The following is a 27,432-nucleotide window of genomic DNA, read 5'->3' as shown; positions in this document are numbered from 1 at the left end:
GGGATGGGTTTGTTTTCTATTCTTTATTGTATGTAAGGCCATAAGTCCATATATATACAAGAACTCATATATTGAATCTTCTAAATGTTACCTCAGTGTAATGTGAAGGTCATTTGGAACCAAACATTTTTATTATTCCTTTTAACTCAGAACCTTCTTATTGGGTGGTAAGTACACATGTATCATGAATGTAACTGCAATGTAAGGTCATGGCCATTTTCAAGTTTGTCATATGTTTTGGGGCCTTTATTTATTTTATTGTTTATAACTCTTTTATTGTTAAAATCTTATCATAGATAGCTGCATAACTGGTACATGTTTTCACCAACTGATATAGTCCACAAGTGATTAAACATTTTTTCTGATTGCTTTTAACTCAGAACCTTCTTAATGAGGATGGGTCATAGGTTTTAACTGCACATTCAGAACAAGCTGTTGTATCACATGCCTGTCATGGGCACAGGTGTCGACTTTCACCGGCATCTCCATCCAGGAATGATATGTATCACAGCTACATATAAGATGATGTATCCATTTCTTTGCTTGTCTCTCAGATATAGTTTATTATGTTTCGTTTGAACCGGTATATGTATACATGTAGGTAATTTAGTCCGGTGCAAGTGATTTGTGGTTTATAAGCTGTTCTGTACCACATACCTATAGATCTCCCACACACATATTTATATAAATACATGTAGATCTTGCCAGCCATGGTACTACCAGGTGTGATGGTGTATAGTGGGAGGAGTTAATTTAGTGGACATGGCACATGGCTATCATGCTTGATCAGTGTCATAAACTAACTTAACTGTTTCCTTGGCAGCTAATTACATTTCATATTTCTTGAAATAGCAGCCTGCAAAAAGCTAAGAGCAGCCCATTTTTTTAGCCCAAATGTAGCTGGTAAAATAGAAATTCATCTCCTACCCTTCCTTAAAATTTTTAAAAAATTAAAGATAATTTTTCAAGGATTATCTCATCTGCTGTTCAGTTCATGATTCTCTTATATACATATATATATTCTCTAAAACACACCTCAGAGACACAAATCCCAAACCCTCACCTCACCCTGTGCTGTTTTATTTATGGCTGCATAATTAATACACGTCAATTTGTACTATATTTGATGCTTTGGGACAAGTTACTAAAAGGTGAATTTTATAACAAAAGTATGAACTATTGAGTTGCACTGTTTAAATCTATTTTACTATTTTCTTTGTATAAGAATTGTTTGTAATTTTTTGCAAATTTATCGATGTATAACAGTCACAAATTGTATAAAATCATGTAGCGTAGAGAAGCGATTTTATACTAAATTTGTGACTGTTACACATTGATAAATTTGCAAAAAAATATGAACGATTCTTATAATTACAAACAGCACAACTTATTTAGTTAAAACTACACATAATTCATAAACCAGTTTCTAATGTTTTTTTCCATGATCTGCTTTACGTAATGACATCCCATTTGCAGTGATGACGTCATTTTCTGAGGTGTTTAGTTTAAAATCCTTAACTATGCCGGGTTTCCTCTAAAAATCTGTGTGGTCCTTAACCATATGTCTGACGCCATATAACCGTAAATAAAATGTGTTGAGTGCGTCGTTAAATAAAACATTTCTTTCTTTTTTTTTCCTTAACTATGCTGCACAATTTTATTCAGTTTGTGACAGTTGTACATCAGTAAGTTCATTTAAAAAATGACAAACAGATTTTATATAATTACAAAGACAGGAGCTTGTGCAGAGGGTGGGTTTCGGCAGTCGAACCCTCTCCTTAATCAAGCAGGTTTTCTCCTTTTTTTTCAATACTTTTCTGGGGAAGCATGTCTTAACCGCTCATAAATTTCGCTAGCCACAGTTTAGCCCCCACCCCCCACCCCCCACCCCCCTCTAAAATGTATACACAAGCGCCTGGACACACCATATTTAGTTAAAATACACACAAATCAGCTTTTAGTGTCCTTTCCATGACTTGTTTTATGTAATGACACCCCAGCTGGCATATTGACGTCATTTTCTGACGTTTATCAAAGGATAACATTCATTTTTTCTTTGACATTGTCCATTCAGAAATTTTGTAATTATATTCCCAATAAGAAGTAAAAAGTGTTATTCCTACAAAGTGTCTTAAAAAATACCACGGTTAATCTTTCCAAGCTTTATCCGAAAACAAGGACGCCTTAATCGTGATGCCATTCTAATGTTTTCAGTACATACATTATATAACAAATCAAACAAATTGTTTCACTATTCAAGAGAAAATCATACAAACTATGTTACAATTCAAGAGAGGAATCCATGTGTACATAGTGCGTGGTGCATCAACAGTTTATATAGAAATCAACTGAAGCACTTCCATATGTACTCAATGTGTGATGTGTGATGCGTGTTGCATAATGGATAATACACATGTACGTTAATTCCTGAACTCCACAGTGATCGTTCCAATATAAATTGCACATCACATGCACAATACATAGTAGATACACATGGATTTCTAGCTGGTTTTAATTTTGCTTTAATTATAAAGTTAATTTTTAAAACAGGAAGTCTGGGCAGACATTAACCTTTCCTGTCCTGGACAGACGAGCCGGCCGAGGCCTGCACCTGTGCCCAGGAAAGCTGTGTACTACAACAGCTTGGTCTGAATGACTAGGGGCCTAATTCACAAAGCTCTCTTAGGCTCTGCTAGACAACAAAGCATCCTCTTTGCAAGTCTTTAGCATTGCACTGTGAGATCACAAAGTTGCGAGAATTTAGTGAATTAGGCCCCTGACCTGCAGACATTAAGCAGACTCAGTCTCAGACGGGACACACAGTCTCAATTTATGATTGGTCAGAGTTAATCTTACAATGCTATTTGGGATATCTTCTTGTTAGGCTAATTAAAATAAATTACCATAGTTTTTTGGTGGGTTTTTTTTTGGGGGGAGGGGGTAACAGCAAATTGATTTATTAATCATCGGCTATTGGATTTCAAATATAGGTAATTCAGACATAGTCTTAGAGAGGAAACCTGCAACATTTTCCATTAATAGCAAAGGATCTTTTATATTCACCATCCCACAGACAGGATAGCACATACCAAGACTTTGATATACCAGTCGTGGAGCACTGGATGGAATGAGAAACAGCCCAATGGGTCACCGATGGGATCGATCCTACGATCATAAACCAACTGCACATCAGGCAAGCACATTGCCACTGGGCTATGTCCCGTCCCCACTAGGCTAATTATGACTTAACAAAAGGCTTGTACACATATGTCATGAAAACCTTGTGAAATTTACAAACGTTTAATCTTCTGATGAGCTAGTGTATGTCTAGCTTAACCAAAGGCTTGTACACGTATGTCATGAAAACCTTGTGAAATTTACAAACGTTTAATCTTCTGATGAGCTAGTGTATGTCTAGCTTAACCAAAGGCTTGTACACGTATGTCATGAAAACCTTGTGAAATTTACAAACGTTTAATCTTCTGATGAGCTAGTGTATGTCTAGCTTAACCAAAGGCTTGTACACGTATGTCATGAAAACCTTGTGAAATTTACAAACGTTTAATCTTCTGATGAGCTAGTGTATGTCTAGCTTAACCAAAGGCTTGTACACGTATGTCATGAAAACCTTGTGAAATTTACAAACGTTTAATCTTCTGATGAGCTAGTGTATGTCTAGCTTAACAATATTTCCTGTCTTTATTTTTTGAAACATTCATCTACTTGAGATTTGTTTGACAATTCTATGTGGAAAGATCTGTTAATTTTTTTTATTAAAATTAAAACTGATGGGCAAGGGTGATTATAAGTATATGAGAAATTGATTTTAAAATGATAAGTTGGAGGTTAATGTATAAAAAAAAGTAGCTAATGTTACATACATACTGTTTTATTGTTTTCAGTTTTAGATGTAGTAACAGATATTTGTAGAAAGTTACGTAATTATTAAAAGTTAGCAATAGTGTAGCAGGGCTAGCTCTGGCATTTGCCAAATTCACAAAGTGCAAATTTTCTAAAATAATTGGTGAATTTTATTTTATTTTGGCAAAATAATCTTAGGTAATAACTGATACAATATTTTGTTGAAAAAATAACTAAGTTTCTGAAAATGTTTTACGGTAGTTTAATTGATAATCTGGAGCTAGCCCTGGTATACCGGTAGTGATATATGTTGTTAATGTTAAGGTTAATCTGCTTGCAGGGCAGAACTTCTGACATATTTGTTCATGGTGTTGACAAATACATATGGGTAATATGTGACTAGGTCTCAAGTCATGTTTTTGTAACCCGATACACACACACACACACACACACACACACACACACACACAAACATTAACATAGTGTATATGTAAAAACAGTGTTGATAACATTATCAAATAGTGAATGTGTAAATTAAAAACAAATTCTATATTTTCTCCATTTTAAAGGCGTATAGACCCGAGTTTTAACCCATAAAAAATGGACACTAAGTTTAGTTAATTTACCAACCTGTAACTCATGTGGATAAAGTTACAATAGAGTGAAAGAAGAGTCTGTGACATTAAAACTGGGAAATATCCTTAAAAATAGACTAGAACTCGAATCAACAACCGCTACTTCTCAGACGCACATGCAAAATATAAAAAAAGAATTTTTTAGTATTAGAAACATCAGGTTGACCAGAAATACATCGGTTTTGCTGAAATGGATACTCTAAAGAATAAAATATAAGTAATGTTTGATTTCAGCAGAGTTTGAGATTAACGATATCCCAGGGATACCAGAATTTAATTTTGGATACCAGACTTCAAGAACCCAGTATCCCACCAGGATGTTGGGTTGTTTTTTTAATCCTGCGTTTTTAGTTTTCGCTAAAACAATGAAAGTCGTCATTTACTGGTTAGTTAAGTAAAAGTATTTTCGAGCTCGTACCCAGTCTAATGTTATGCCATAACAATATTCCCTCCAACCCCCCCCCCCCCCCCCCCCCCAACTTGTACCCAGTCTAATGCTACACTGGAGCAATAGCGGCATAGCAATAGACTGGGAACCACTAAGTCGCTATTGTTTTTGTTGGATGTTTTCTCCCTTCAAATTTTATTTGAGATATTGATTCCACATCTACAGAAAATTGATACAGGTAGGTTTATCATCAGTAATGTCAGAAACATATTAATTTATGTCAGTATTACTCAAAAATAAATGCAGCAAATCTTTTTGCCGATAGCGAATATCACGAATTCCACAATTTCAATTTCGTCCAAGTTTGTTACAATGTTATTTATGAATTTCAGTTAAGTGGGATACTAAATTCTCAGGTGGGATACCAGATTTGGAAATGTTAGTATCCATCTGGGATACTGCACCAACATTTTAATCTCGAACACTGTTTCAGTGATTATAAATGGCTCTAATAATAAAAAATATGCTTTAGTGTTTAAAAACTAGGGTCTGTCCCTTTAATTCATTATTCACTCAAATTAATGTTGTGTATACAGTATACAAAGCATACATTATTTACAACACAGTTTATTCTGAATCGTGTAGATAATATGTATACAGTATACAAAACATACATTATTTACAACACAGTTTATTCTGAATCATTTAGATAATATGTATAGTTTCTGAATCATGTAGATAATACGTATACAGTGTACAAATGTACAAGTCCAGAATGCATTGCCTGGTTTACATTCGGAAATGAAACTACCATTATGTTGAAAATTTTGTCGAGAACGAAACACCGTTTTCGATTTTTTTATATGTGGTAACCTCCCGGTAACATGAATGACCATTCTCGACTTATTTAGATGCCTGTGTATATAGTATACAAACCATTCAATATTTACAACACTATCTATTCTGAATCATGTAGCTAATATGTATACAGTGGACAAACCTTAAATTGTGTACATTACTTGTTGCTGTCAGGCCTACACCTACATACACATGATTGCGCATTTTAACTTGAAAACTTTCATTTATACTGAATGATCGACTGATGTAACACAGACAGTGGAATTCTAAAAGCAAATAAAGAATAAAATAATGATAGTGAAAACCCCCAAAACAATGAGGGTTTTTTTCTTCTTCAATTGTGAGGTCGAATGTATCTTGATGTTGCGGTTTGAGCTAATCACCATGTTCGGTACACAAGGACTTTGGGATAGAAACCACACCAAATTCTCGGTTCACCAGCCTGCGCCCTGTGTGTGGAAATACTTTGTCACGTTGGTCAAGCAATGGATTGTTTCACCAAATGGATTAGCAGTAAATAAGGTGTCTTTGCGGAGTTCTTCAGACTACACATGTCAATGTGTTTCTCTCGCTGTTTGACCAGCCTTAATGAACACTGTTTAGAAAGTATTACCAAAGAACGCCATCGTGTGTGCGGATATAATTGTTGTCGAATTAAACAGTTGTCTCTTGCCGATGTCAACAAATCCGGATGGCACTTTTCCAACGGTCCCTTAGTGGTTCACTCTGTTAGCAGTTCTCATTGGATGTTCAAAGACAGGTGTTGTTACTCTAATTATTCTTGGCTTATGCTTCAGTTGATCTTTGAAAAGTAAGTAAAGTGCTTAGCATGTCAATTTCATAGACTCTATGTATCATTTATTACACAAAGGAATGTCATTTTACTTCACGCACCGACAGCCTTAAATAGATTTTTGCTTCCCATGATTGTTTGCTTGGTGCACATATCATCAGTGATCTGTTGAAAGCAAGTAGTATCACAATTTTGATCTTGTTTTTGTTTACTATATAGTGTTCGAGATTAATTTTTTTAGCCAGTATCCCAGTTGGATACTAACATTTCAAAATCTGGTATCCCACCTGAGAATTTAGTATTATATGGCATCCCAGTGGGATACTGGGTTCTTAAAGTCTGGTATCCAAAATTAAATTCTGGGATATTGGGATACCGTTAATCTCGATCACTGCTATATGGCCTGCTGAATTGCCATTATCCAGTTAACATTGATTTGATTTGATTTTTTTCCATTATATATATGCAGGGCTTGAACTTAAGAATTTGTCACAAATGTTTTGGGTTTTTTAATTGCTTTGGTATAACGGCACACCCACGGCAATTTTGAACGTACTTACTGCAATGTTTAAAAAACGTTTGCAGCAAATAAATGTGACTAAAAGGTACATGTTAAATATTTCAAATGTACATGTTAAATACTGAGAGATAATGTACACCAGATACATTCATTTTTGCTGTTATTGAGGAATTTAATAGACGGCAGCAATATTTATCCATGGCAGTTTATGTCGGTGCTGTCATTAAGTTTGAACCCTGTATATGCACTGCAATGTTATGTTTGAATTTACCATTGATGTCTGTATTTGATTATGGTATCTATACATTTGTAGATATATTTTAAATAAGATCAATGCTAAGGATCACTTGACAATGATTCCGTTTTGCCAAGAATATTTTTGACAGACTTTTAATCCTATGTGTGTCAGGTTTCTGTTCATAGGTAAAATTATGTAATACATGTATAATAACACCAACATGCAGGTATTCTTACAATTTTCATTTCAATTCTAGCCAGTGCACCACGACAAGTATACTACTCAAAAGAATTTAAGGGTCAAAAATTTATAACCAAATAAGTTTCAGAGTGTATTAGATTGATGATGTAAACTACACCAAAAATTTAATTTATTGTTCCATATTTACAAAAAAACACAAACGTCACTGTATACAAGAAAGTCACATGACATGCTGTCAAAGTTGAAGGTTGTCAAACAAGGATTTTACACATTAGAACATTCGTTTAATAGTGTGTGAATCCACCCCTGGCGTGAATACACTCGACACATCGTTGCCTCATGCTGTTGATCAGACGTCTGAAGAACTCTTGGGGAATGGCCTGCCACTCTGCCATAAGAAGTTGACCCAGATCATGAAGGTTGGCCGGAGTGGCATGGTTATCCTGCACTCTCCTGCCTAATTCGTCCCAGGCGTTCTCTATTGGGGCCAAGTCAGGCAAATATGCTGGCCAATCCATCCTGGCGATACCTTGTTGTCTGAGAAAGTCCGTTACCACCCTGGCGCGGTGGGGTCTGGCATTGTCATCCTGCAGAACTGCCCCGCCGCCAATCTGCTGAAGGCCTGGGAGAACCAACGGCCGGATAATCTCATTCAGATAGCAGATTCCATTCAGATTGCCATCCACCACATAGAGGGGGGTCCTGTGGTGGATAGAGATGCCGCCCCACACCATGACACTGCCACCACCGAACCGGTGACGTTGTCTAACGTTAACGTCAGCGAAGCGCTCCCCAGGACGTCTGTAGACACGAACCCGACCGTCGTTGAACTGGAGACTAAACCTGGACTCATCAGTGAACATCACTCGACCCCACTGAACACGTTGCCACCGCAGATGAAGTGTGCACCAGTGACATCTGGCCGTTCTGTGACGTGGTAGGAGTGGTGGTCAAACAGCCTGGCGACGGCAGCGTAGATTATTGGCTCTCAGACGATTGCGTATGGTTTGATCAGACACTCGAGTTCCAGTCGCAGTCCGCAGATTGTCACGTAATCGGCGTGCAGTGGTTGTGCGTTGACGTAGAGCCATATTGGTGATGTAGCGGTCCTCTCTATTTGTAGTGCTTCGGGGTCTTCCCGAACGTGGACGATTTCGAACAGAATTCGTTGCTTGGTACCGTTGCCACAGTCAGCCAACGACACTCTGACTGACACCAAGTCTCAGAGCAACATTTCTTTGCGTATTGCCATCCTGAAGCCAAGCAATAGCCCTTCCTCGATCTTCGATAGTCAGTTGACGTCGTACCATTGTCGAATTTGGAGTGTGCACCGTACACGAACGCAAGCTCCAATTATACAGAAATTCAGCATTGGGAACATGGAATACACATGCAAAGCTTGCAAATGAAGCGCTTTGTGAAAAAGCAAGTTATGGGCACTTAGCAGACCTTTCGCTTTCGCCCTAATTTACGTGCAAATGTAAGCATGTTTTCGCCATTAGAACTAGTCGACAGTGTCAATGACAGTGGATTTTAATTCATTTATGGGTTGCTTTAGACCCGCTTTCGTCAAAATGGAACAATACCATGCGTGACATTATGGTCTAGCTAATATAATTGACATTCAGAAAATAATGTCGAAAATATCGTCTGACCCTTAAATTCTTTTGAGTAGTATATATCAAAGTCTGTGGTATGTGCTATCCTGTCTGTGGTATGGTGCATATACAAGATCTCTTGCTACTAATGGAAAAATGTACCGGGTTTCATATCTTTATGACTGTGTCACAATGACCATATGTTTGACATCCAATAGCCGATGATTAATAATTCAATGTGCTCTAGTGTTGTCATTAAACAAAACAAACTTTATACTTTAACATTTTGATTTTCAAAGTTAATGTTTTATTTCCATGCTTCTCTAAATACATTTCTTGTAGTTGTATATATAAAAGCATCTCATTTATACTTTTGTTCATTGAACCATCAAAATGTTGGGTGTAAATTCAACTTGCCAACTCAAGCTCAATCAGTAGAGTGCCTGCCTGAAGTGTGCCTGACAGGTGTGCCTGCCTGAGGTGTGCCTGCCTGAGGTGTGCCTGCCTGAGGTGTGCCTGCCTGAGGTGTGCCTGCCTGAGGTGTGCCTGCCTAATGTGCTTGTACTGTGTTGGAAGACTGACCATCAGTGGACCAGTCCTCTGATTGGGTTTTCCCCATCCTGTCCAGCACCCCCTGACTGGTTTGTCAGAGGCCATGATATATGCTGGTGCTGTTTTGGTGTCACTAAATGCATTTTAGGCTACACTTAAAAGGTATGTACCTAAAAACCAAGGGTCAGTAGCTCAAAGCCCCACCCATGCTTGTTTTATTACTCAGAGTTCACACTTTTCTACTTGGCTGTTCTCATGTAACTGTAATTTAAAATAGTCTACATAAACTGAGTTTTGTTGGTCTGTAACATCCACATATGCACAAGATTGTCGTCTTTGAGCTCATGGCCATTATGTAAAGGTTAACAGACATTTGTATTTATTTGAAGGGTCTATATTATAATATACTGAAATAGTTATTTTCAGTGCTTAAATTTAATAAGAAGAGCATATCTTTAAAAATTATTATGTTTAGTTTTTCCTGCAGTTACATTATTGGAAGGCATCTCCACAATTAGTAATTACCTAAAAATGTAAAGTTGGAAGTGTTTTTGCATTCACCTTTCATCATTTTGCTTTGTTATTTGTTGTGACGACATTTTTGAGGGGAAAGGGTTAGATGTGTGGAACTGCATTGGACCAGTTTCACAAAACATTCCACACCTAGATTTGAGCATTAATGTAAACCTACACATAAGACGATATAGTTTGAACTATACATACCAGTAAATAAATGTTTTTTCGTCTTAGCTAGGGTCTTTCGTAATGATATAATATTATATGTAAAATATATGCCAAACATAATACATGTTCCTGTATTATGTAAACATACGTGTACAAGAGCTAAGTATAAATGTAAACTTACATTTTTTTTTAAAAGGAGAGCAGTGGTTTGCTCCTGCCACTGAGTCACATCATACACTGTACATTCCAATGCCATGGATTTAACATGAGTCTATCCTTGTGCAAATCACAGATTTGGAATCTGAAGAGATAGATTGTGGGTTGAAATCCCACCAAGTTAAAGTTTGTATTGTTTAATGACACTACTAGAGCAGTTTGATTAATTATGGTAATCATTGGCTATTGGATGTCAAACATTTGGTAATTCTGACACATAGTCATCAGAGGAAACCCACTACATTTTCCCTAATGCAGTAAGAAATTTTGTATATGCACTTTCCCACAGGCAGGAAAGCACATACCATGGCTTTTGACCAGTTGTGATGCACTGGTTGGAATGAGAAGAAAACTGATGAGTTGAACAGATCCACCAAGGTGATTTGATCCTGCGACACAAGCACTTCAGGCAAGCACTCAACCGACTGAGCTAAACAACACCCCGAAATATCCCAAAATGTCTATATTACATAATTTTATGATTCCATTGCAATCATAAAAAGAAAAGGGAAAAAAAGAAAATCCGTAAATTCCAACCCTAATCAATGACTTTAAAAAACAATTAAAACAAAACAAATCATTTACTTGAAGAATTTAAATAAAAATAATATACAATTTGGTTTCACTGTCGGAACATCATGTTTCACCATTTGCCATATACCTGTAGTTAACACGTAATAGTGATTAAACAGTCTGCTGGGGGTGGGGGAGGGGCTGTTACATATTCATTTCCCTCAACCTCAGATCTGTTACATCCTAGCTTGTTTTGGCCATGAGCAAATACTGTAACCACAGTTGTAGAAGGAACAAAAAACAAAAAGAAGGTGTGATGCAACAACTTCTTTTCTGTTTTTGTGTGTATGCCAAAACTTTGAGACCACTGCAAATTGATGCAGTGGACAGCTTAGTAGTGACGTGTGAAATTACAGATTGAACAGAACTGTCGCTGCGTGAGACTTACCTGACTCAGTTAATCCCTGAACACACTTTCACAGATGTTTCCCAGAACCTTGGTGCCTGCAAGTGTCACCAGGTGTTTCTCTCTTTGGATCAGTATGAAATTAAAATTAAGATCTTAGACTTTAAAAAATCAGTTACGTTTATATTTTGAAGTTAATATTGATTTTTAAAAATGTTTTTATATTTTGAAATTAATATTGATTTTTAAAAATGGTGGGTTTTTTAGTTTTTTGTGTGTATCATTGAAGTACATTATATATTAAAAAACAAACGTACAATATATTATGACACTATAATTAGCATACTTAATATTCAGTTATATTTCAAGTATGATGTCATGGGGTAGGGTCTTAAATAACCTGGAATGTAAAAAAATAAATAATAATAATAATAAAAAATTAAGGAAAACTAAAATTAAAATGATAATAAAAATCTGAAAAACATGGGGGTTTTTGTGGGGTTTTTTATTTAGTTAGTTAGTTTTTTGTTTGTTTTAATTTTCTTTGTTCACATGGAAATTTGTTTAGTAACTTTTCAGTTGATGTTTTCTTCAGAACTGCATACACTTACAGAATGTGAATGAAGCCCCTACACCTTCAGATGTCGAGTTTCTGGGAAGGGTGTATATATGTAACTGGTGGCTTTCTTTCAATAGTCCTGATAAAACAAAAAAACAACAACAAAAAACATTATCCAAGGGACAACTGATATGTATCTGATATAGCTTTTCAAACTGCTGCTAATTAATGAGTTAAAGGTTAGTTTGTTTTGTTTAACAACACCACTAGAGCACATTTATTAATCATCGGCTATTGGATGTCAAACATTTTGTAATTTTGACATATAGTCTTAGAGAGGAAACCTGCAACATTTTTCCATTAGTAGCAAGGGATCTTTGATATGCACCATCCCATAGACAGGTTAGCACATACCACAGTCTTTGATATATCAGTCGTCGTGCACTGGCTGGAATGAGAAATAGCCCAATGGTCCCACCGATAGGAATCGATCCTAGACTGACAGCGCATCAAGCGAGCGCTTTACCACTGGGCTATGTCCCGCCCCTTAATGAGTTAAGACAGTCTGTAGATTGCTATTTACTAAGACAGTTCTCATATTTAGAAATACGTAATAAAACCGGTCCAGCTGTGCAGTATTAAGTGCTTCATTCATCATGCACTGGCTGGAACGAGAAATAGCCGATAGGGATCGATCCTAGACTGACAGTGCATCAAGCGAGTGCTTTACCACTGGGCTACGTCCCGCCCCTTAATGAGTTAAGACAGTCTGTAGATTGCTATTTACTAAGACAGTTCTCATATTTAGAAATACGTAATAAAACCGGTCCAGCTGTGCAGATGCACACTTGCTGTCAGTATTAAGTGCTTAATTCATCATCATTATTTACCTCTACGAGAAATTAGATTTTTTAATTTCATAGTGATTAATCATTTAGTGCAAAAAAACAGATGCTCTTCCTTCATCAAATATGCATAATATTTTATTTTCCCATGTAATTAAATACATGTTCATGTATTAAATCTACCACATAATACAGTTATAACAAATGTGCCATATAAGAGACTTACACCACAAACACTTATTATGGCCATTAAATGTTATATTTTCATTTTAAAACAAATTTCAAAATGGAGGCAAAGTGAAATTTAATTTTTAATTTTATATTTTCAGAACATTGGAATTAACACACATTAAGCCTTTTTTTTTTCTTTTTTTTTACAAAAAACACAGGGGCAGACCTTTATCTTTGGGGCAGTCCACCACGACTGGTATATCAAAGGGTGTGGTAAATGCTATCCTGTCTGTGGGATGGTAGTACTGGTAAAATAAAAATGTAGCGAGTTTCTTCTTTAAGACTATATGTCAAAATTACCAAATGTTTGATATCCAATAGCTGATGATTAATAAATCAGATATGCTCTAGTGGTGTTGTTAAACAAAATAAACTTTAACAAACAAACTTTATCTTTGGGGCAAGTAGTTATGAAAAATTAGTATTTATTTTTCAATGGTCTATACATGTACCATGTGAAAGTTCATATTAAAAAATTAAAATATGCCCATTATAGCATGTACTGTGGTTACTGAAAACTATTTGACTTTGATGAACAAACATCTGAAGAATGTTTCTGACAATACTGCTTTGTATATGTGCTTTGCATGTTAATGAGTCAGATTCCAGCATGTCTTGTCCATGCTTTCCAGCTTGCGCCGAGTAAACTGTGCGACATAGATTGAGATGCTCTGTCTTCTTAATGTGACGCCGGCAAACATATTGCACATTCATTTGGAGCCGCATCTAAACAGGAATGTGTACATCTTTTTCCTTAGCAGACAAACAAAGGCAAGTCTTAGGAGTTTGTGTCCATCTCTGCAAGTTGACAATACACTGTTTATCTTATCGTATTTTACTTCTCCGCCTGCTCCAGTTTATCAGCAAACCTCTAAAGTGCAAGCTGTTTACCCATTTATAATATGCATGTGTTCATGTCAGAACAAAGTTATTGTTTTTGTTTTTTTGTTTTTGGGGGGATTTCTTTGCTTCCTTTTTGCTTTTGCATGTGTTGTTCATAAATGTGTATCCTAGTGGTCAGGAAATGTGGTTGTCACGTGTAAAACTTATTTTATTGTTCGTATTTAGTAAAAGAGAACTGAAAAAAACACCTTTTTTTTTTTTTTTTTTTTTTTTTTTTTTTGAGCGATGTTTGTCGTCTGCTCCTTTGTTTTTAATAGTCTGTGTAAATCCCATAAGAAGTAGAGATACCAGGTAAGCCTGGTTTATTTAAAAGTACAGTGAAACTCTATTTAGGTTATTTTTGATTTTGTAAAAAAGGACCGTGTAGAATGTCCGGTTTGGGAGGAATTCCGGTTGACAGAGGGTCCGGTTTTGAGAGTTTTCACTGTACTAGAATTCTTAAGCAGACTAATTAAATTATAGTACTAGAGAACAAGAAACCCTCTGGTTTTGAATACGGTAGATGACACTTGCATATAAGACTTACTTCCTGTCTCAGTGGTGTCGTGGTTAAGCCATCGGACATAAGGCTGGTAGGTACTGAGTTCGCAACCCAATACCAGCTCCCACCCAGAGCGAGATTTAACAACTCAATGGGTAGGTGTAAGACCACTGCACCCTCTTCCCTCTAACTAACAACTAACCCACTGTCCTGGACAGACAGCCTAGATAGCTGAGGTGTATGCCCAGGACAATGTGCTTGAACCTTACTTGGATATGTAAGCACGAAAATAAGTTAAAAGTAAGAAAGACTTTATAAACTACATGAATTATAATAATTGTGATCCATGCGTGTTCTTGCCTCTGTAATCTTGTTTCTGTAACAAAATGTCAACAAAATGAAATAAATGAACCAATGAATTCAATGAAAAAATTAAAAACCAATTGTCTATGGAATATATAATGTTTACAATTTTTGACAGAACATTTTACTATTTTGGGGGGCTCACTTGTGAAAGTGATTACTATTTAGTGAAACAATATTTTTTTTTTTAAATAAGTAGAACTGGGAATTGTCAGATAATAAAACTTAAAGGTTAACTTTATAATAAATTAAAGCCAGACAAATAAATGTTTTGCCAAGTTGGAGTCAAATATCAGGAGATGACATTGTGTATGTTTTTATTTCCAATAAAGGCTGTTTTAGTTTTATAATATATATATATATATATATATATATATATATATTAATTTGTCAGCAATGGGAAGCCATGAATCAGTGCCTTACAATATGCTTTTAACTGCATCAAATATATTAAATTACTCAAATGCAACAGAATGTTAGTATTGATAAGGGGTAGTAAAAAACCAGCAAAAAACCCCACCTGCATTAAATTGCTTTATGGCAAAAAGGAAGGAGTGCCACTGAGTTAACGCCCTTGAATAGTGATGTAATTTGATTGATTTTCCCCATGTACAGCTGTGTAGTACAGAAAATGACTAAGAATGACATCATGCATGAATAATGATGTCATCCTTGTTTTCGAACAAAGTATTTCAGCCCTTTACATTGCGACCTAATGTTTTTCCATCTGACGACTAAAACATTTCATACCATCTATATAAAAATACAAGTAGGCGCCATCTGGCTCCTAGATGGAAAAGTTAATATAGAGGGCTGTAGTTTGTAAGATACTTTGCAATGCTTACATGAAAACTAAAGAAAGAATAAAAGTTTGTTTTGTTTATCAACACCACTAGAGCACATTGTTTTATTAATCATTGGCTATTGGTTGTCAAACATTTGGTAATTCTTAGAAAGGAATCCCGGTACATTTTTCCATTAGTAGCAAGGGATCTTTTGTATGCACCATCCCACAGACAGGATAGCACATGCCACAGCCTTTGTTATACATGGTGCACTGGCTGAAACGAGAAAAGAAGAAATAATACTTTCACTCGTTATTGGTATTACAAAGTATACAGTAAACTAAAGTTAAACTGTATAGCTCACACCGTAGTTAATAATTATTATTAAGTCATAGTGGATATTATTCTTTTGCATGCTACAAAATTTTGAAATTGATAAAAAAGAAAAATGAATTTTTTAATTAAAAATGTAATTAATTTTTAAAAAAATTTTTGTTAATAAATACATTGATTAATCTTGAATTTTACATCCAAAATATACCACCAAAAAAAGAAGTAATTTAAAAAAAAAACACTTTATTTTAACACCAAACCAGTGCATGTAATTGAGACATATTTTCATGAAATTACCTCTCTTTTTTTCTCTCTCCAGTTTAGTATTCAAATTATCTTTGTTTTGTAAAATATTTAATGACTTTGCAGACTCACTGTTGTCTTGCTTCCATGGCGGGAAGGTCATTACAGTTTTCGTATTTGTTGGAAACAACAATAGATTTTAAAGCTCATTGATTTGAGAATTCTTAGCTTCAGGTATTTGAATCATTTGTTTGTGTCATTGATGTGTTATCCTATTATGTGTGGAACCCTGACTTTGTGTGAGCAACATGTACTTGATAATGATGACAACACCTAATAATATCTACAACATTAGTGCATGTACACCCAAACTTGTTAACACTAACATCCATTCAGGGTTTCTGCCAGAGGGTAAAATGGGTATGGCACCAAATCCATATTTTTTTAGCAGATTTATTTTAAAGTTAACCTTTTGAAAAAATTAATTACTCTTATCATCACTGTGTGATTTTCTTAACCTTAACCCTAATCTTAACCTATTTTCTTTCTTGGGGAGACCCCCCCCCCCTGTTGACTGGTTGAATTCAATTCTATAACGCCATAATTATACACACAAATTTCTTTCTGGCAGAAACACTGCTATTAGTCTGTTCTTCTACTGTGGCATCTACCCATTGAATCGACTTTGTAACATATGTCACGTTGATGAATTCTGATCTAAAGAATTGATTTAAAGCTTTGTGATATGGAAGATATTAAGAGTATATATTACACCACAGTAATAACCAGTGGTTATGTTTGTGTGACAGACATGTACAATACTGGAGGGTTTTTTAATAGAGAAAAGGAATATTTGTTCAGCAACAGTTTAACCTTTACCTGTGGTGTCTAGCATGCAGTTATTTTGATGAAAGAGAGAGAGAGAGACACAGAGAGAGAGAGAGAGAGAGAGACAGAGAGAGAGAGGGAGGGAGGGAGGGAGAGGGAGGGAGAGACAGAGAGAGAGAGAGGGAGAGAGAGAGAGAGAGAGAGAGAGAGAGAGAGAGAGAGAGAGAGAGAGAGAGAGAGAGAGAGAGAGAGATCCATTGCCAACACATAAGCTACTCCTACCAAAGAAGCAATAATGGATTTATGATATGCAAGTTTTCCATTGACTAGACAGTACATACCATGACTTTTGATGCAACAGTCATGGGATACTGGTTAGGATGGGAGGGGGATCTGTCAAATCTTTTTTACCATTGAGTTACATCCAGTCTTCATCTTTCCCCCTTCATCGTCTTTTTTCAATAGATTTTGCTTTCTGTCCCCAAATTCGCTCATATTTTCCAAAAAGATATTTAATAGAATAAATTATGTTAATATTAGTTATTGCAGTCTGTTGTATTGTATTGTTGAATATTTGTGTTTTAAATGATGAACAGGAACCCGTTCCACGAGGGGAGGGATGAAGTTCAGTGGTAAAGCACTCGCTTGATGCGCGGTCGGTCTCAGATCCCTGTTGGTGGGTCCGTTGGTCTATTTCCTGTTCCTGCCAGTGCACCATGATTGGTATATCAAAGGCTGTGGTATCCTCTCTTGTGTGATGGTGCATATAAAAGATCCCTTGGTACTAATGTAAAAATGCATCAGGTTTTTTCTCTAAAACTATATTTCAGAATTACCAAATGTTTGACATCCAATAGCTGATGATTAATAAATCAATGTGCTCTAGTGGTATTATTAATTAAAATAAAACAAACAAAACCGTTCCATGAAGCGATTTGAGCATTAAAATTATATTATGGCTATAAGATCACTTCATGGAACGGGGGCCCTGCACTTGAAACAAGCTACCTGTACTAGTACTTGAATAGATATAATACTGTGTACTAGTACTTGAATAGATATAATACTGTGTACTAGTACTTGAATAGATATAATACTCTGTACTAGTACTTGAATAGATATAATACTCTGTACTAGTACTTGAATGGATATAATACTGTGTACTAGTACTTGAATGGATATAATACTCTGTACTAGTACTTGAATAGATATAATACTCTGTACTAGTACTTGAATGGATATAATACTCTGTACTAGTACTTGAATAGATATAATACTCTGTACTAGTACTTGAATGGATATAATACTGTGTACTAGTACTTGAATAGATATAATACTCTGTACTAGTACTTGAATGGATATAATACTGTGTACTAGTACTTGAATAGATATAATACTCTGTACTAGTACTTGAATGGATATAATACTGTGTACTAGTACTTGAATAGATATAATACTCTGTACTAGTACTTGAATGGATATAATACTGTGTTACTGACTCCTTTGAATTGGGGGTGAGACATAGCCCAGTGGTAAAGCGCTCACTTGATGCGCGGTCAGTTTGGGATCGATCCCCGTCAGTGGGCCCATTGTGCTATTTCTCGCTCCAGCCAGTGCACCACGACTGGCACATCAAAGGCCATGGTATGTGCTATCCTGTCTATGGGATGGTGCATATAAAAGATCCCATGCTGTTAATTGAAAAGAGTAGCTCATGAGGTGGCGACAGCGGGTTTCCTCCCTCAATATCTGTGTGGTCCTTAACCATATGTCTGACACCATATAACCTTAAATAAAATGTGTTGAGTGTGTCGTTAAATAAAACATTTCCTTTCCTTTCCTTTAAATTAAGCTTTAGAAGTTACGTTGCTTGAAACATTCTGACACTGCAATACCAGAAACATATAATGTAAACCTCCATCTTGGAGTATGATTGTAAAATATTTAGTTCACAAGCTTGGCCTTGGGGGGAAAAGCCACCTTGCACCTGTCTGGTAGGTGACTAGTGGGATTCACACCACATTTCACTCCAGGATATGCAGATAACCCGTATGTTATCATGTACTTTCCAAAACTGATATCATTTCTTAGAAAGTGGCTGATAACAAATAACGAAATCACAGAGCAAACAGCATTGGCTGTATGATCACAGCAGACACTGGAGTATCAAGACATGTGTAATATGCAGTTAGTATTGTTCTCTTCCTATCTTATGTGGAGATTGTAAACCTATATCCCTTCAGGTGTGCAGGTCTATTGTTATGCAGATTATGCAGCTATTCTCCCATGCTCATGTGCTGTATGTTTTGCTTGGATGAAACAGGTGATCTGAATATTTGTTGTGCACATACAGATAAGTCGGACATTAGATTGTAATATTCCACGTCCTACCCAAGAACTGACTTCAAATGAACTGAAAGGATGTAAATTATTTGTGTAATCGATCAGTTTCATGCTGTCGTCTTTTGGATATGTGCACCATTCAGGTGAAATGTTGATTATGTTTTAGCAGAAATGTGATTGCAACATTCAACTTTCCAAATCAAATGTGTGCCATTTACCTCTGGATACATCTGTATACGTATCAGGTAAAAGGTTTTAGCAGACAGTCTTGTCTTGATAAAGAGTTTAAATAATTTATACTCGCTATGTTCATTTCTTATTTTCATGCTTATATCCAATTAAGGTTCAAGCACGCTGTCCTGGGCACACACCTCAGCTATCTGGGCTGTCCGTCCAGGACAGTGGGTTAGGGGTTAATTGTTAGTGGTTAGTGAGAGAGAAGAGGGTGTAGTGGCCTTATACCCATTGAGTCATTAAACCTCGCTCTGGGTGGGAGCAGGTACTGGGCTGCGAACCCTGTACCTACCAGCCTTATGTCCGATGGCTTAACCACGATGCCACTGAGGCTGGTACTCTCTATGTAATATAACATGTTACTTAATAACACTTTATTCATCTAGTGAAAACAGTGTCCACAGAATGTTAACTTATTAAAATTTTAATTTAACATGCAGTTGATAAATTGATGGTATTTGCAGTAATGAAAAAGGACACCTATATATATATATAGGTCATATTATATTATTTTATATGGGTCATATTATGGTATGGCATTGTCTGTCCGTATGTCTGTCTGTTAACTTTTTCTTGTCCGGACCATATCTTGCATACACATGCATACAGGACCATCAAACCTCACATGTAGGAACAACTTGGGATGGCGGTGTGTCTTGTACTATTTCTAGGTCACTGTGACCTACTTTTCACGGTCTACTGCATATAACAGTAAATGCTTGTCCGGACCATATTTTGTATACAGATGCATACAGGACCATTAAACCTCACATGTAGGAACAACTTATGATGGCGGTGTGTCTCGTACTATTACTGGGTCACTGTGACTTACTTTTCATGGTCTACTGCACATAATAGTACATCCTTGTCTGGACCACATCTGACATAGAGGACCATGAAACCTCACATGTAAGAACAGCTTGGGATGGCGGTATGTCTCGTACTATTACTAGGTGACTGTGATCTACTTTTCACTCTCTACTCCACATAACAGTAAATCTTTGTCCTGATCATATCTTGCATACAGATGCATACAGGACCATAAAACTACATGTCGGAACAACTTGGGATGGTGGTTGCTCCAAAACAAACTGTTCATCCATCCCATTGCAATTTCACATAATTACAATTAAATCATACCCGTAACATATTCATTAATATAGATATGGTTTTCCATCAAACTCCTGATGGGCATATCATGTACCTCACCGGTACTCTTGTTCAAATTTATTTTTAGTCTAAATTGAGAATATATGTGTCGGCAGGCCCATAAAACATAGAATAAAAATGTCTGACCTTATGGGCTGTATACTTCATCCAGCATGGTATCTGATTTGTATAGTAGTTTACTACATGTATTATTGGTTTTATTGTAATTTTATGTCTATATAGATGATTTATAGTCACTTGATAGATTATTTTGTCAGTGAATATATATTGCATGTATACATGTTATTTACCAATTTGTCAGTACCTACATGTAGATTTAACCCAATTAAGGTGGAAAACTGTAGTAATTCTACTATCCGTCATTGGCTGATGTGGAGGGGTTAAGTGTATATTTTGCTAAAAAAACAAAAAATGAGGACAGAATAAAACGATTCTTGTAATTTAAGATGACCTGTAGACTTTATAGTAAATTGGTAGCTTTTAGTGGTAAATACCTTCTCCACTTCCAACTCCTCATCACAGTGATATTAAGGAATATACAGTGCAAAGGCTCAAAATTGACAGAAAACAAATGCTGCTCAAAATGCTTCTCTCTTCTTTTTTCTTCTATTTTTAGTTTCACAAACAGGTTTTGCTTTCCATTTCAATGACAGTATTTCAAATATATAAAGAATTCCTCACATAAACCGAAATAATGTAAATCTTATGTTTTTATTCAAATTTGTCTCCACGATGCTGTTTAGAAATGTTACACCGTAATTTTGAGATTAATTTTTAGAACTGCTTGTCACTTTCTAGCATTTACATCCATCTTGAAATTTGGAAAGAAAAATGGATTTCCAGCCAATGCAAATAACAAATCATTTATGTTCTTATGAAATTATTTTGTCTATAATAATGAGTATTTTAATTCATTATAAAATAAAATTCTGCTGTTTAGGAATTTTACGAAAACAAGCTCCATAAGTTTCATTTGGCACTTGCATAAGTGTGATAATTTATTTATTTAGTATTCACCATAAAATCTGTTTTCAGTGAAGTTATAGTTACTAAGTCATCTGCATACCATTACTGAATCTAATATCAGAGATATACTAATGACATAATTTTCACAAACCACAAGTTTGCATGTCCTTATTGACTACTGACATCACAAGTTTGTGTGCACCATGACATATTGCTGTGGTGCCTGCCAAGAAGATATCATGTAATATTTATGCAACTGATTTTTGTATGCCATATGGATGGATGCATGATAAATAGATTATTACATCAGCCTGAAATTTATGATGCTAACTGCAAATAGTTTTATTATCTGAACTATTATGATGTCAAGCAAAATAACTTATGAGGCTGTTTTTTGTTTATATTTTACCCTGACACTAAACTAGAAAATCTAACAAATACACTGGGAGTCCGTCTCAGTGTAAAGGTAAAATTCTAGAACAGTGCATTGTATATATGTATATTGCAGAGGTCATTCAAGTATTGAAATGTAATGTAAGTTGAGAACAGTCAGATTACCAGGAGGTTACAACATGTCAATAAAGTCCAGAATGGTTCTCCGGTACTTGGTTGTTGATAAAACTGGAATTTCTCCAGTGAAGGGTATTTCATTCACAATTTACTGGCTTCTTTTTGTATGAAAAGAAAGTTAAAGTTTATTTTGTTTAACGACACCACTAGAGCACATTGCTTTATTAATCATCAGCTCTTGGATGTCAAACATTTGGTAATTTTGACATAGAGAGCCGAATTTACAAAGCCTGTTTATGTCTTACAAGTGTGTAACTACATACATTTACAATGCTTAAACTCCTGTGTGTGTAACTACATACATTTACAATGCTTAAACTCCTGTGTGTGTAACTACATACATTTACAATGCTTCAACTCATGTGTGTGTAACTACATACATTTACAATGCTTAAACTCCTGTGTGTGTAACTATACATACATTTACAATGCTTAAACTCCTGTGTTTGTAACTACATACATTTACAATGCTTAAACTCTGTGTGTGTAACTATGTACATTTACAATGCTTAAACTCCTGTGTTTGTCTTACAAGTGTGTAACTACATACATTTACAATGCTTAAACTCCTGTGTTTGTAACTACATACATTTACAATGCTTAAACTCCTGTGTTTGTAACTACATACATTTACAATGCTTAAACTCCTGTGTAACTACATACGTTTACAATGCTTAAACTCCTGTGTGTGTAACTACATACGTTTGCAATGCTTCGTTTGCAATGCTTCAACTCCTGTGTGTGTGACTGCACACGCTTGCAATGCTTCAACTCATGTGTGTGTGACTACACACGCTTGCAATGCTTCAACTCCTGTGTGTGTGACTACACACGCTTGCAATGCTTCAACTCCTGTGTGTGTGACTACACACGCTTGCAATGCTTCAACTCCTGTGTGTGTGACTACACACGCTTGCAATGCTTCAACTCCTGTGTGTGTGACTACACACGCTTGCAATGCTTCAACTCCTGTGTGTGTGACTACACACGCTTGCAATGCTTCAACTCCTGTGTGTGTGACTACACACGCTTGCAATGCTTCAACTCCTGTGTGTGTGACTACACACGCTTGCAATGCTTCAACTCCTGTGTGTGTGACTACACACGCTTGCAATGCTTCAACTCCTGTGTGTGTAACTATACACGCTTACAATGCTTCAACTCCTGTGTGTGTAATTACACACGTTTACAATGCTTCAACTCCTGTGTGTGTAACTACACACACTTACATTGCTTCAACTCCTGTGTGTGTAACTACACACACTTACAATGCTTCAACTCCTGTGTGTGTAACTACACACATTTACAATGTCTTACAAGTGTGTAACTACATACAATGCTTCAACTCCTGTGTGTGTAATTACACACGTTTACAATGCTTCAACTCCTGTGTGTGTAACTACACACACTTACATTGCTTCAACTCCTGTGTGTGTAACTACACACACTTACAATGCTTCAACTCCTGTGTGTGTAACTACACACATTTACAATGCTTCAACTCCTGTTTATGTCTTACAAGTGTGTAACTACATACATTTACAATGCTTCAACTCCTGTTTATGTCTTACAAGTGTGTAACTACACACATTTACAATGCTTCAACTCCTGTTTATGTCTTACAAGTGTGTAACTACATACATTTACAATGCTTCAACTCCTGTTTATGTCTTACAAGTGTGTAACTACATACATTTACAATGCTTCAACTCCTGTTTATGTCTTACAAGTGTGTAACTACACACACTTACAATGCTTAAACTCCTGTTTATGTCTTACAAGTGTGTAACTACACACACTTACAATGCTTAAACTCCTGTTTATGTCTTACAAGTGTGTAACTACACACACTTACAATGCTTAAACTCCTGTGTTTGTAACTACACACACTTACAATGCTTAAACTCCTGTTTATGTCTTACAAGTGTGTAACTACACACACTTACAATGCTTAAACTCCTGTGTTTGTAACTACACACACTTACAATGCTTAAACTCCTGTGTTTGTAACTACACACACTTACAATGCTTAAACTCCTGTGTTTGTAAGTACACACACACTTACAATGCTTAAACTCCTGTGTTTAAGAAAAAACAGGCTTGGTTAATTTGGCCCAATGCCTTCATTCAGGGGAAACCTGCTACATATTTCCATGGGATCTTTTTTTATGCACCATCCCACACAGCACATACTACAGTGTTTTTGTTTTTTTTATAGATTCATGGTAATTTGTTGCTGACTTTGCATTTTGTTTTCATATCATTGAAACTCATTGTGTAACAGTGTCTCAGTCAGTGAACTTAATTCATGTAGTAAAAGTTATGGGGATTGTAAAGTTGATAGAGGTTACCAGGTATGTATATTGTGATAACTTGTATATATACACTCATATATGGGTCACAAGACACTGTTTATTTCATTGACTAGATCTGTAAGTATGTAATAAAACGTGTAACCATTAAAACAACGGTAGATAATAACTGAAGTCTTCAAGCCACAAATTCATTGGTTCGGTGCTGTCACTGTTGGTTATAAATGTATGGCATCTCATTTGATTTGTTTAATTCCATGTAAGATACTGATAAATAACAAAAGTATGTATTGGCTTAATTTATAGCCCTTAAGCAAATTTACATTCCTTATTTGTAAATATTTTGCAGCAAACATTGGAATGCCCGTAACCTCCTTTGTAATGCATGAAGAAACATGTGCAAATGGTCTTCATTTGCTTTCAGAAAATATTAAACAAACCATATAATAAGCACAGTGACTCGGTGTTAAGCCATATTAACTTTGTCCTTTTTAATTGCTTCATTTCTTCTTCAGATACAATTATTAAACATGAAATTAAAACAATCACAGCTAATATTGACCCATTGCTACCAGTAATATGGTGAGTCAGTTTACACAAATAGCAAATCCTTTCTTTTTTAATACTTTATGCCTAAGTGCTTCATGATGTATACAGTTTTCTCTTTAGTTCCGTGTCAGTAACCATGAATAGTAATTATTTTTAGTCAGCAGGTCAGGATCCAAATTCACAAAACATTGCAACTTTACATTTAGGGTTAAATGTCATATGTATATAAGTACAGTGTACCAAAAGTTATGTCAGTATGAAAGATGAGATATGGTATTAAAAGAGCAAAAAGCAAAAAAAGATATTTATCTAAATTTCGATTTGTATTATTTGTGCTGCTTATAAATATTTATAACAACAGTTTTAAAATCATAAGTTTATGCTTATGAGCAAAACTAGGATACTAAATCCATTGAATAATGCACACTTATTGTCATCAAGTTAATACTGTGCCATGCATGCACACACGCATGCGTGCATGTACATACGTATGTAAATGTATACCGGTACTCATAAGTTATTATCAGATATACCTACAGTGAAGGTCATATTATTATGTAGTCCGTGAAGTATATAAAGAAATCACTGGCTGCATAGGCTGCTTGTTGTTTAAGATCAGGAAGTGAGTTTTGAACAATAGTGCATGATATTTTACATGTTATTTACCGGGTATGTTTTAGAAGCTCAGTGTTCCGGTCTACAAATCTCTTTGAATCGGTCCATTCTTGTTTTCTAGGGTTAAAACTTTCCAGGTGAGTTTGAAGGAGAGCATGGGTGATCAGTCGAGGTCATTGGACACATGAACCAGAGTGAGTGAGAAAAAATAACACCCGTGCCCCATATGCTAATTTTATCAGTTAGCAGCAAGGTATTTTTGTAAGTTTGACAATATGAGAGAACAATAGCCGATGATAAGATAAAAAATCAATGTGCTCTAGTGGCGTCGTTAAATAAAGCAAACTTTACTTTTTTTTACTATGAAAGAACAGCACATACCACAGCTTTTGTATTGTACACTGGCTGGAATGGAAAAGAAAGAAATATTTGTTTAAATATGCAACACATGCATTTTAAACTATGGCTTTCTGATGTCGAACATGTGGTTATTTTGAGACGTGGGCCTATTCTCAAGTTTAGACTCAATTTTTTAATGTCACATTTGTAGGCATTGCCAGGATGTTAAAGTCTCAAGATGTTGTTTGAGACTTGAGTCTAGACTTTCTAAAAGTTTGTTTTGTTTAACAACACCACTAGAGCACATTGATTTATTGATCATTAGCTATTGAATGTCAAATATTTGGTGGTTTTGACTTGAAATCTTAGAGAGGAAACCCGCTACACTTTTCCATTAGCATCAAGGGATCTTTTATATGCATCATCCCAGACAAGATAGCACATACCACGGCCTTTGATATACCAGTCGTAGTGCACTGGTTGGAACAAGAAGTAGCCCAATGGGACCACCGAAGGGTATCGATACTAAACGATATCAGGCGGGCACTTTAGAACTGGGCTACATCCCGCCCCAGAGAGAGAAATAAAGACAGAGAGTGGGGGTGGTGGGGGGTGGTGGGGTGTGAACCTAGCAGCACCACATAACTTACTCTTGCTCAAAAGCAGTAATGGATCTTTATATGTACTTCCTTATAGACAGGACAGTACATACCATAGTCTTAGTCATAGAACTGGTTAGGATGAGAGAAAAAACCAAAACCATCTAGAGCAATCATTTCCACCACTCATTGCATCTCGGGTGCCTGCTCTAACACTGAGCTGAAACCCACCCACCCTGGCTACAGTGAGACACTCATTACATCTCGGGTGCCTGCTCTAACACTGAGCTGAAACCCACCCACCCTGGCTGCAGTGAGACACTCATTGCATCTCGGGTGCCTGCTCTAACACTGAGCTGAAACCCACCAACCCTGGCTGCAGTGAGACACTCATTGCATCTCGGGTGCCTGCTCTAACACTGAGCTGAAACCCACCCACCCTGGCTACAGTGAGACACTCATTGCATCTCGGGTGCCTGCTCTAACACTGAGCTGAAACCCACCCACCCTGGCTGCAGTGAGACACTCATTGCATCTCGGGTGCCTGCTCTAACACTGAGCTGAAACCCACCCACCCTGGCTGCAGTGAGACACTCATTGCATCTCGGGTGCCTGTTCTAACACTGAGCTGAAACCCACCCACCCTGGCTGCAGTGAGACACTCATTGCATCTCGGGTGCCTGTTCTAACACTGAGCTGAA

General features: G+C 36.2%; 1 protein-coding gene across 3 annotated transcripts in view; it reads left to right on the top strand.

Annotated features, from left to right (window-relative positions):
- LOC121368287 (unconventional myosin-Ic-like) overlaps nt 1-27,432 on the top strand; it is a 133,273-nt gene that overhangs the window by 30,201 nt on the left and 75,640 nt on the right. The window contains exon 1 of one of the 3 annotated variants that reach the window (XM_041492952.1): nt 19,390-19,622. The exons of 1 other annotated variant lie outside the window; for it this stretch is intronic. The gene's annotated coding sequence lies outside the window, so the exon portion shown is untranslated. Of the gene's footprint in view, nt 1-19,389; nt 19,623-25,933; nt 25,988-27,432 lie in introns of those variants that run through there. One more of the 3 variants, XM_041492949.1, reaches the window with a different exon arrangement.

This window comes from Gigantopelta aegis, chromosome 3 (assembly GCF_016097555.1).
Source record: "Gigantopelta aegis isolate Gae_Host chromosome 3, Gae_host_genome, whole genome shotgun sequence".
Lineage (NCBI taxonomy): Eukaryota > Metazoa > Mollusca > Gastropoda > Neomphalida > Peltospiridae > Gigantopelta > Gigantopelta aegis.
This window is presented reverse-complemented; position numbering and strand designations above follow the sequence as displayed.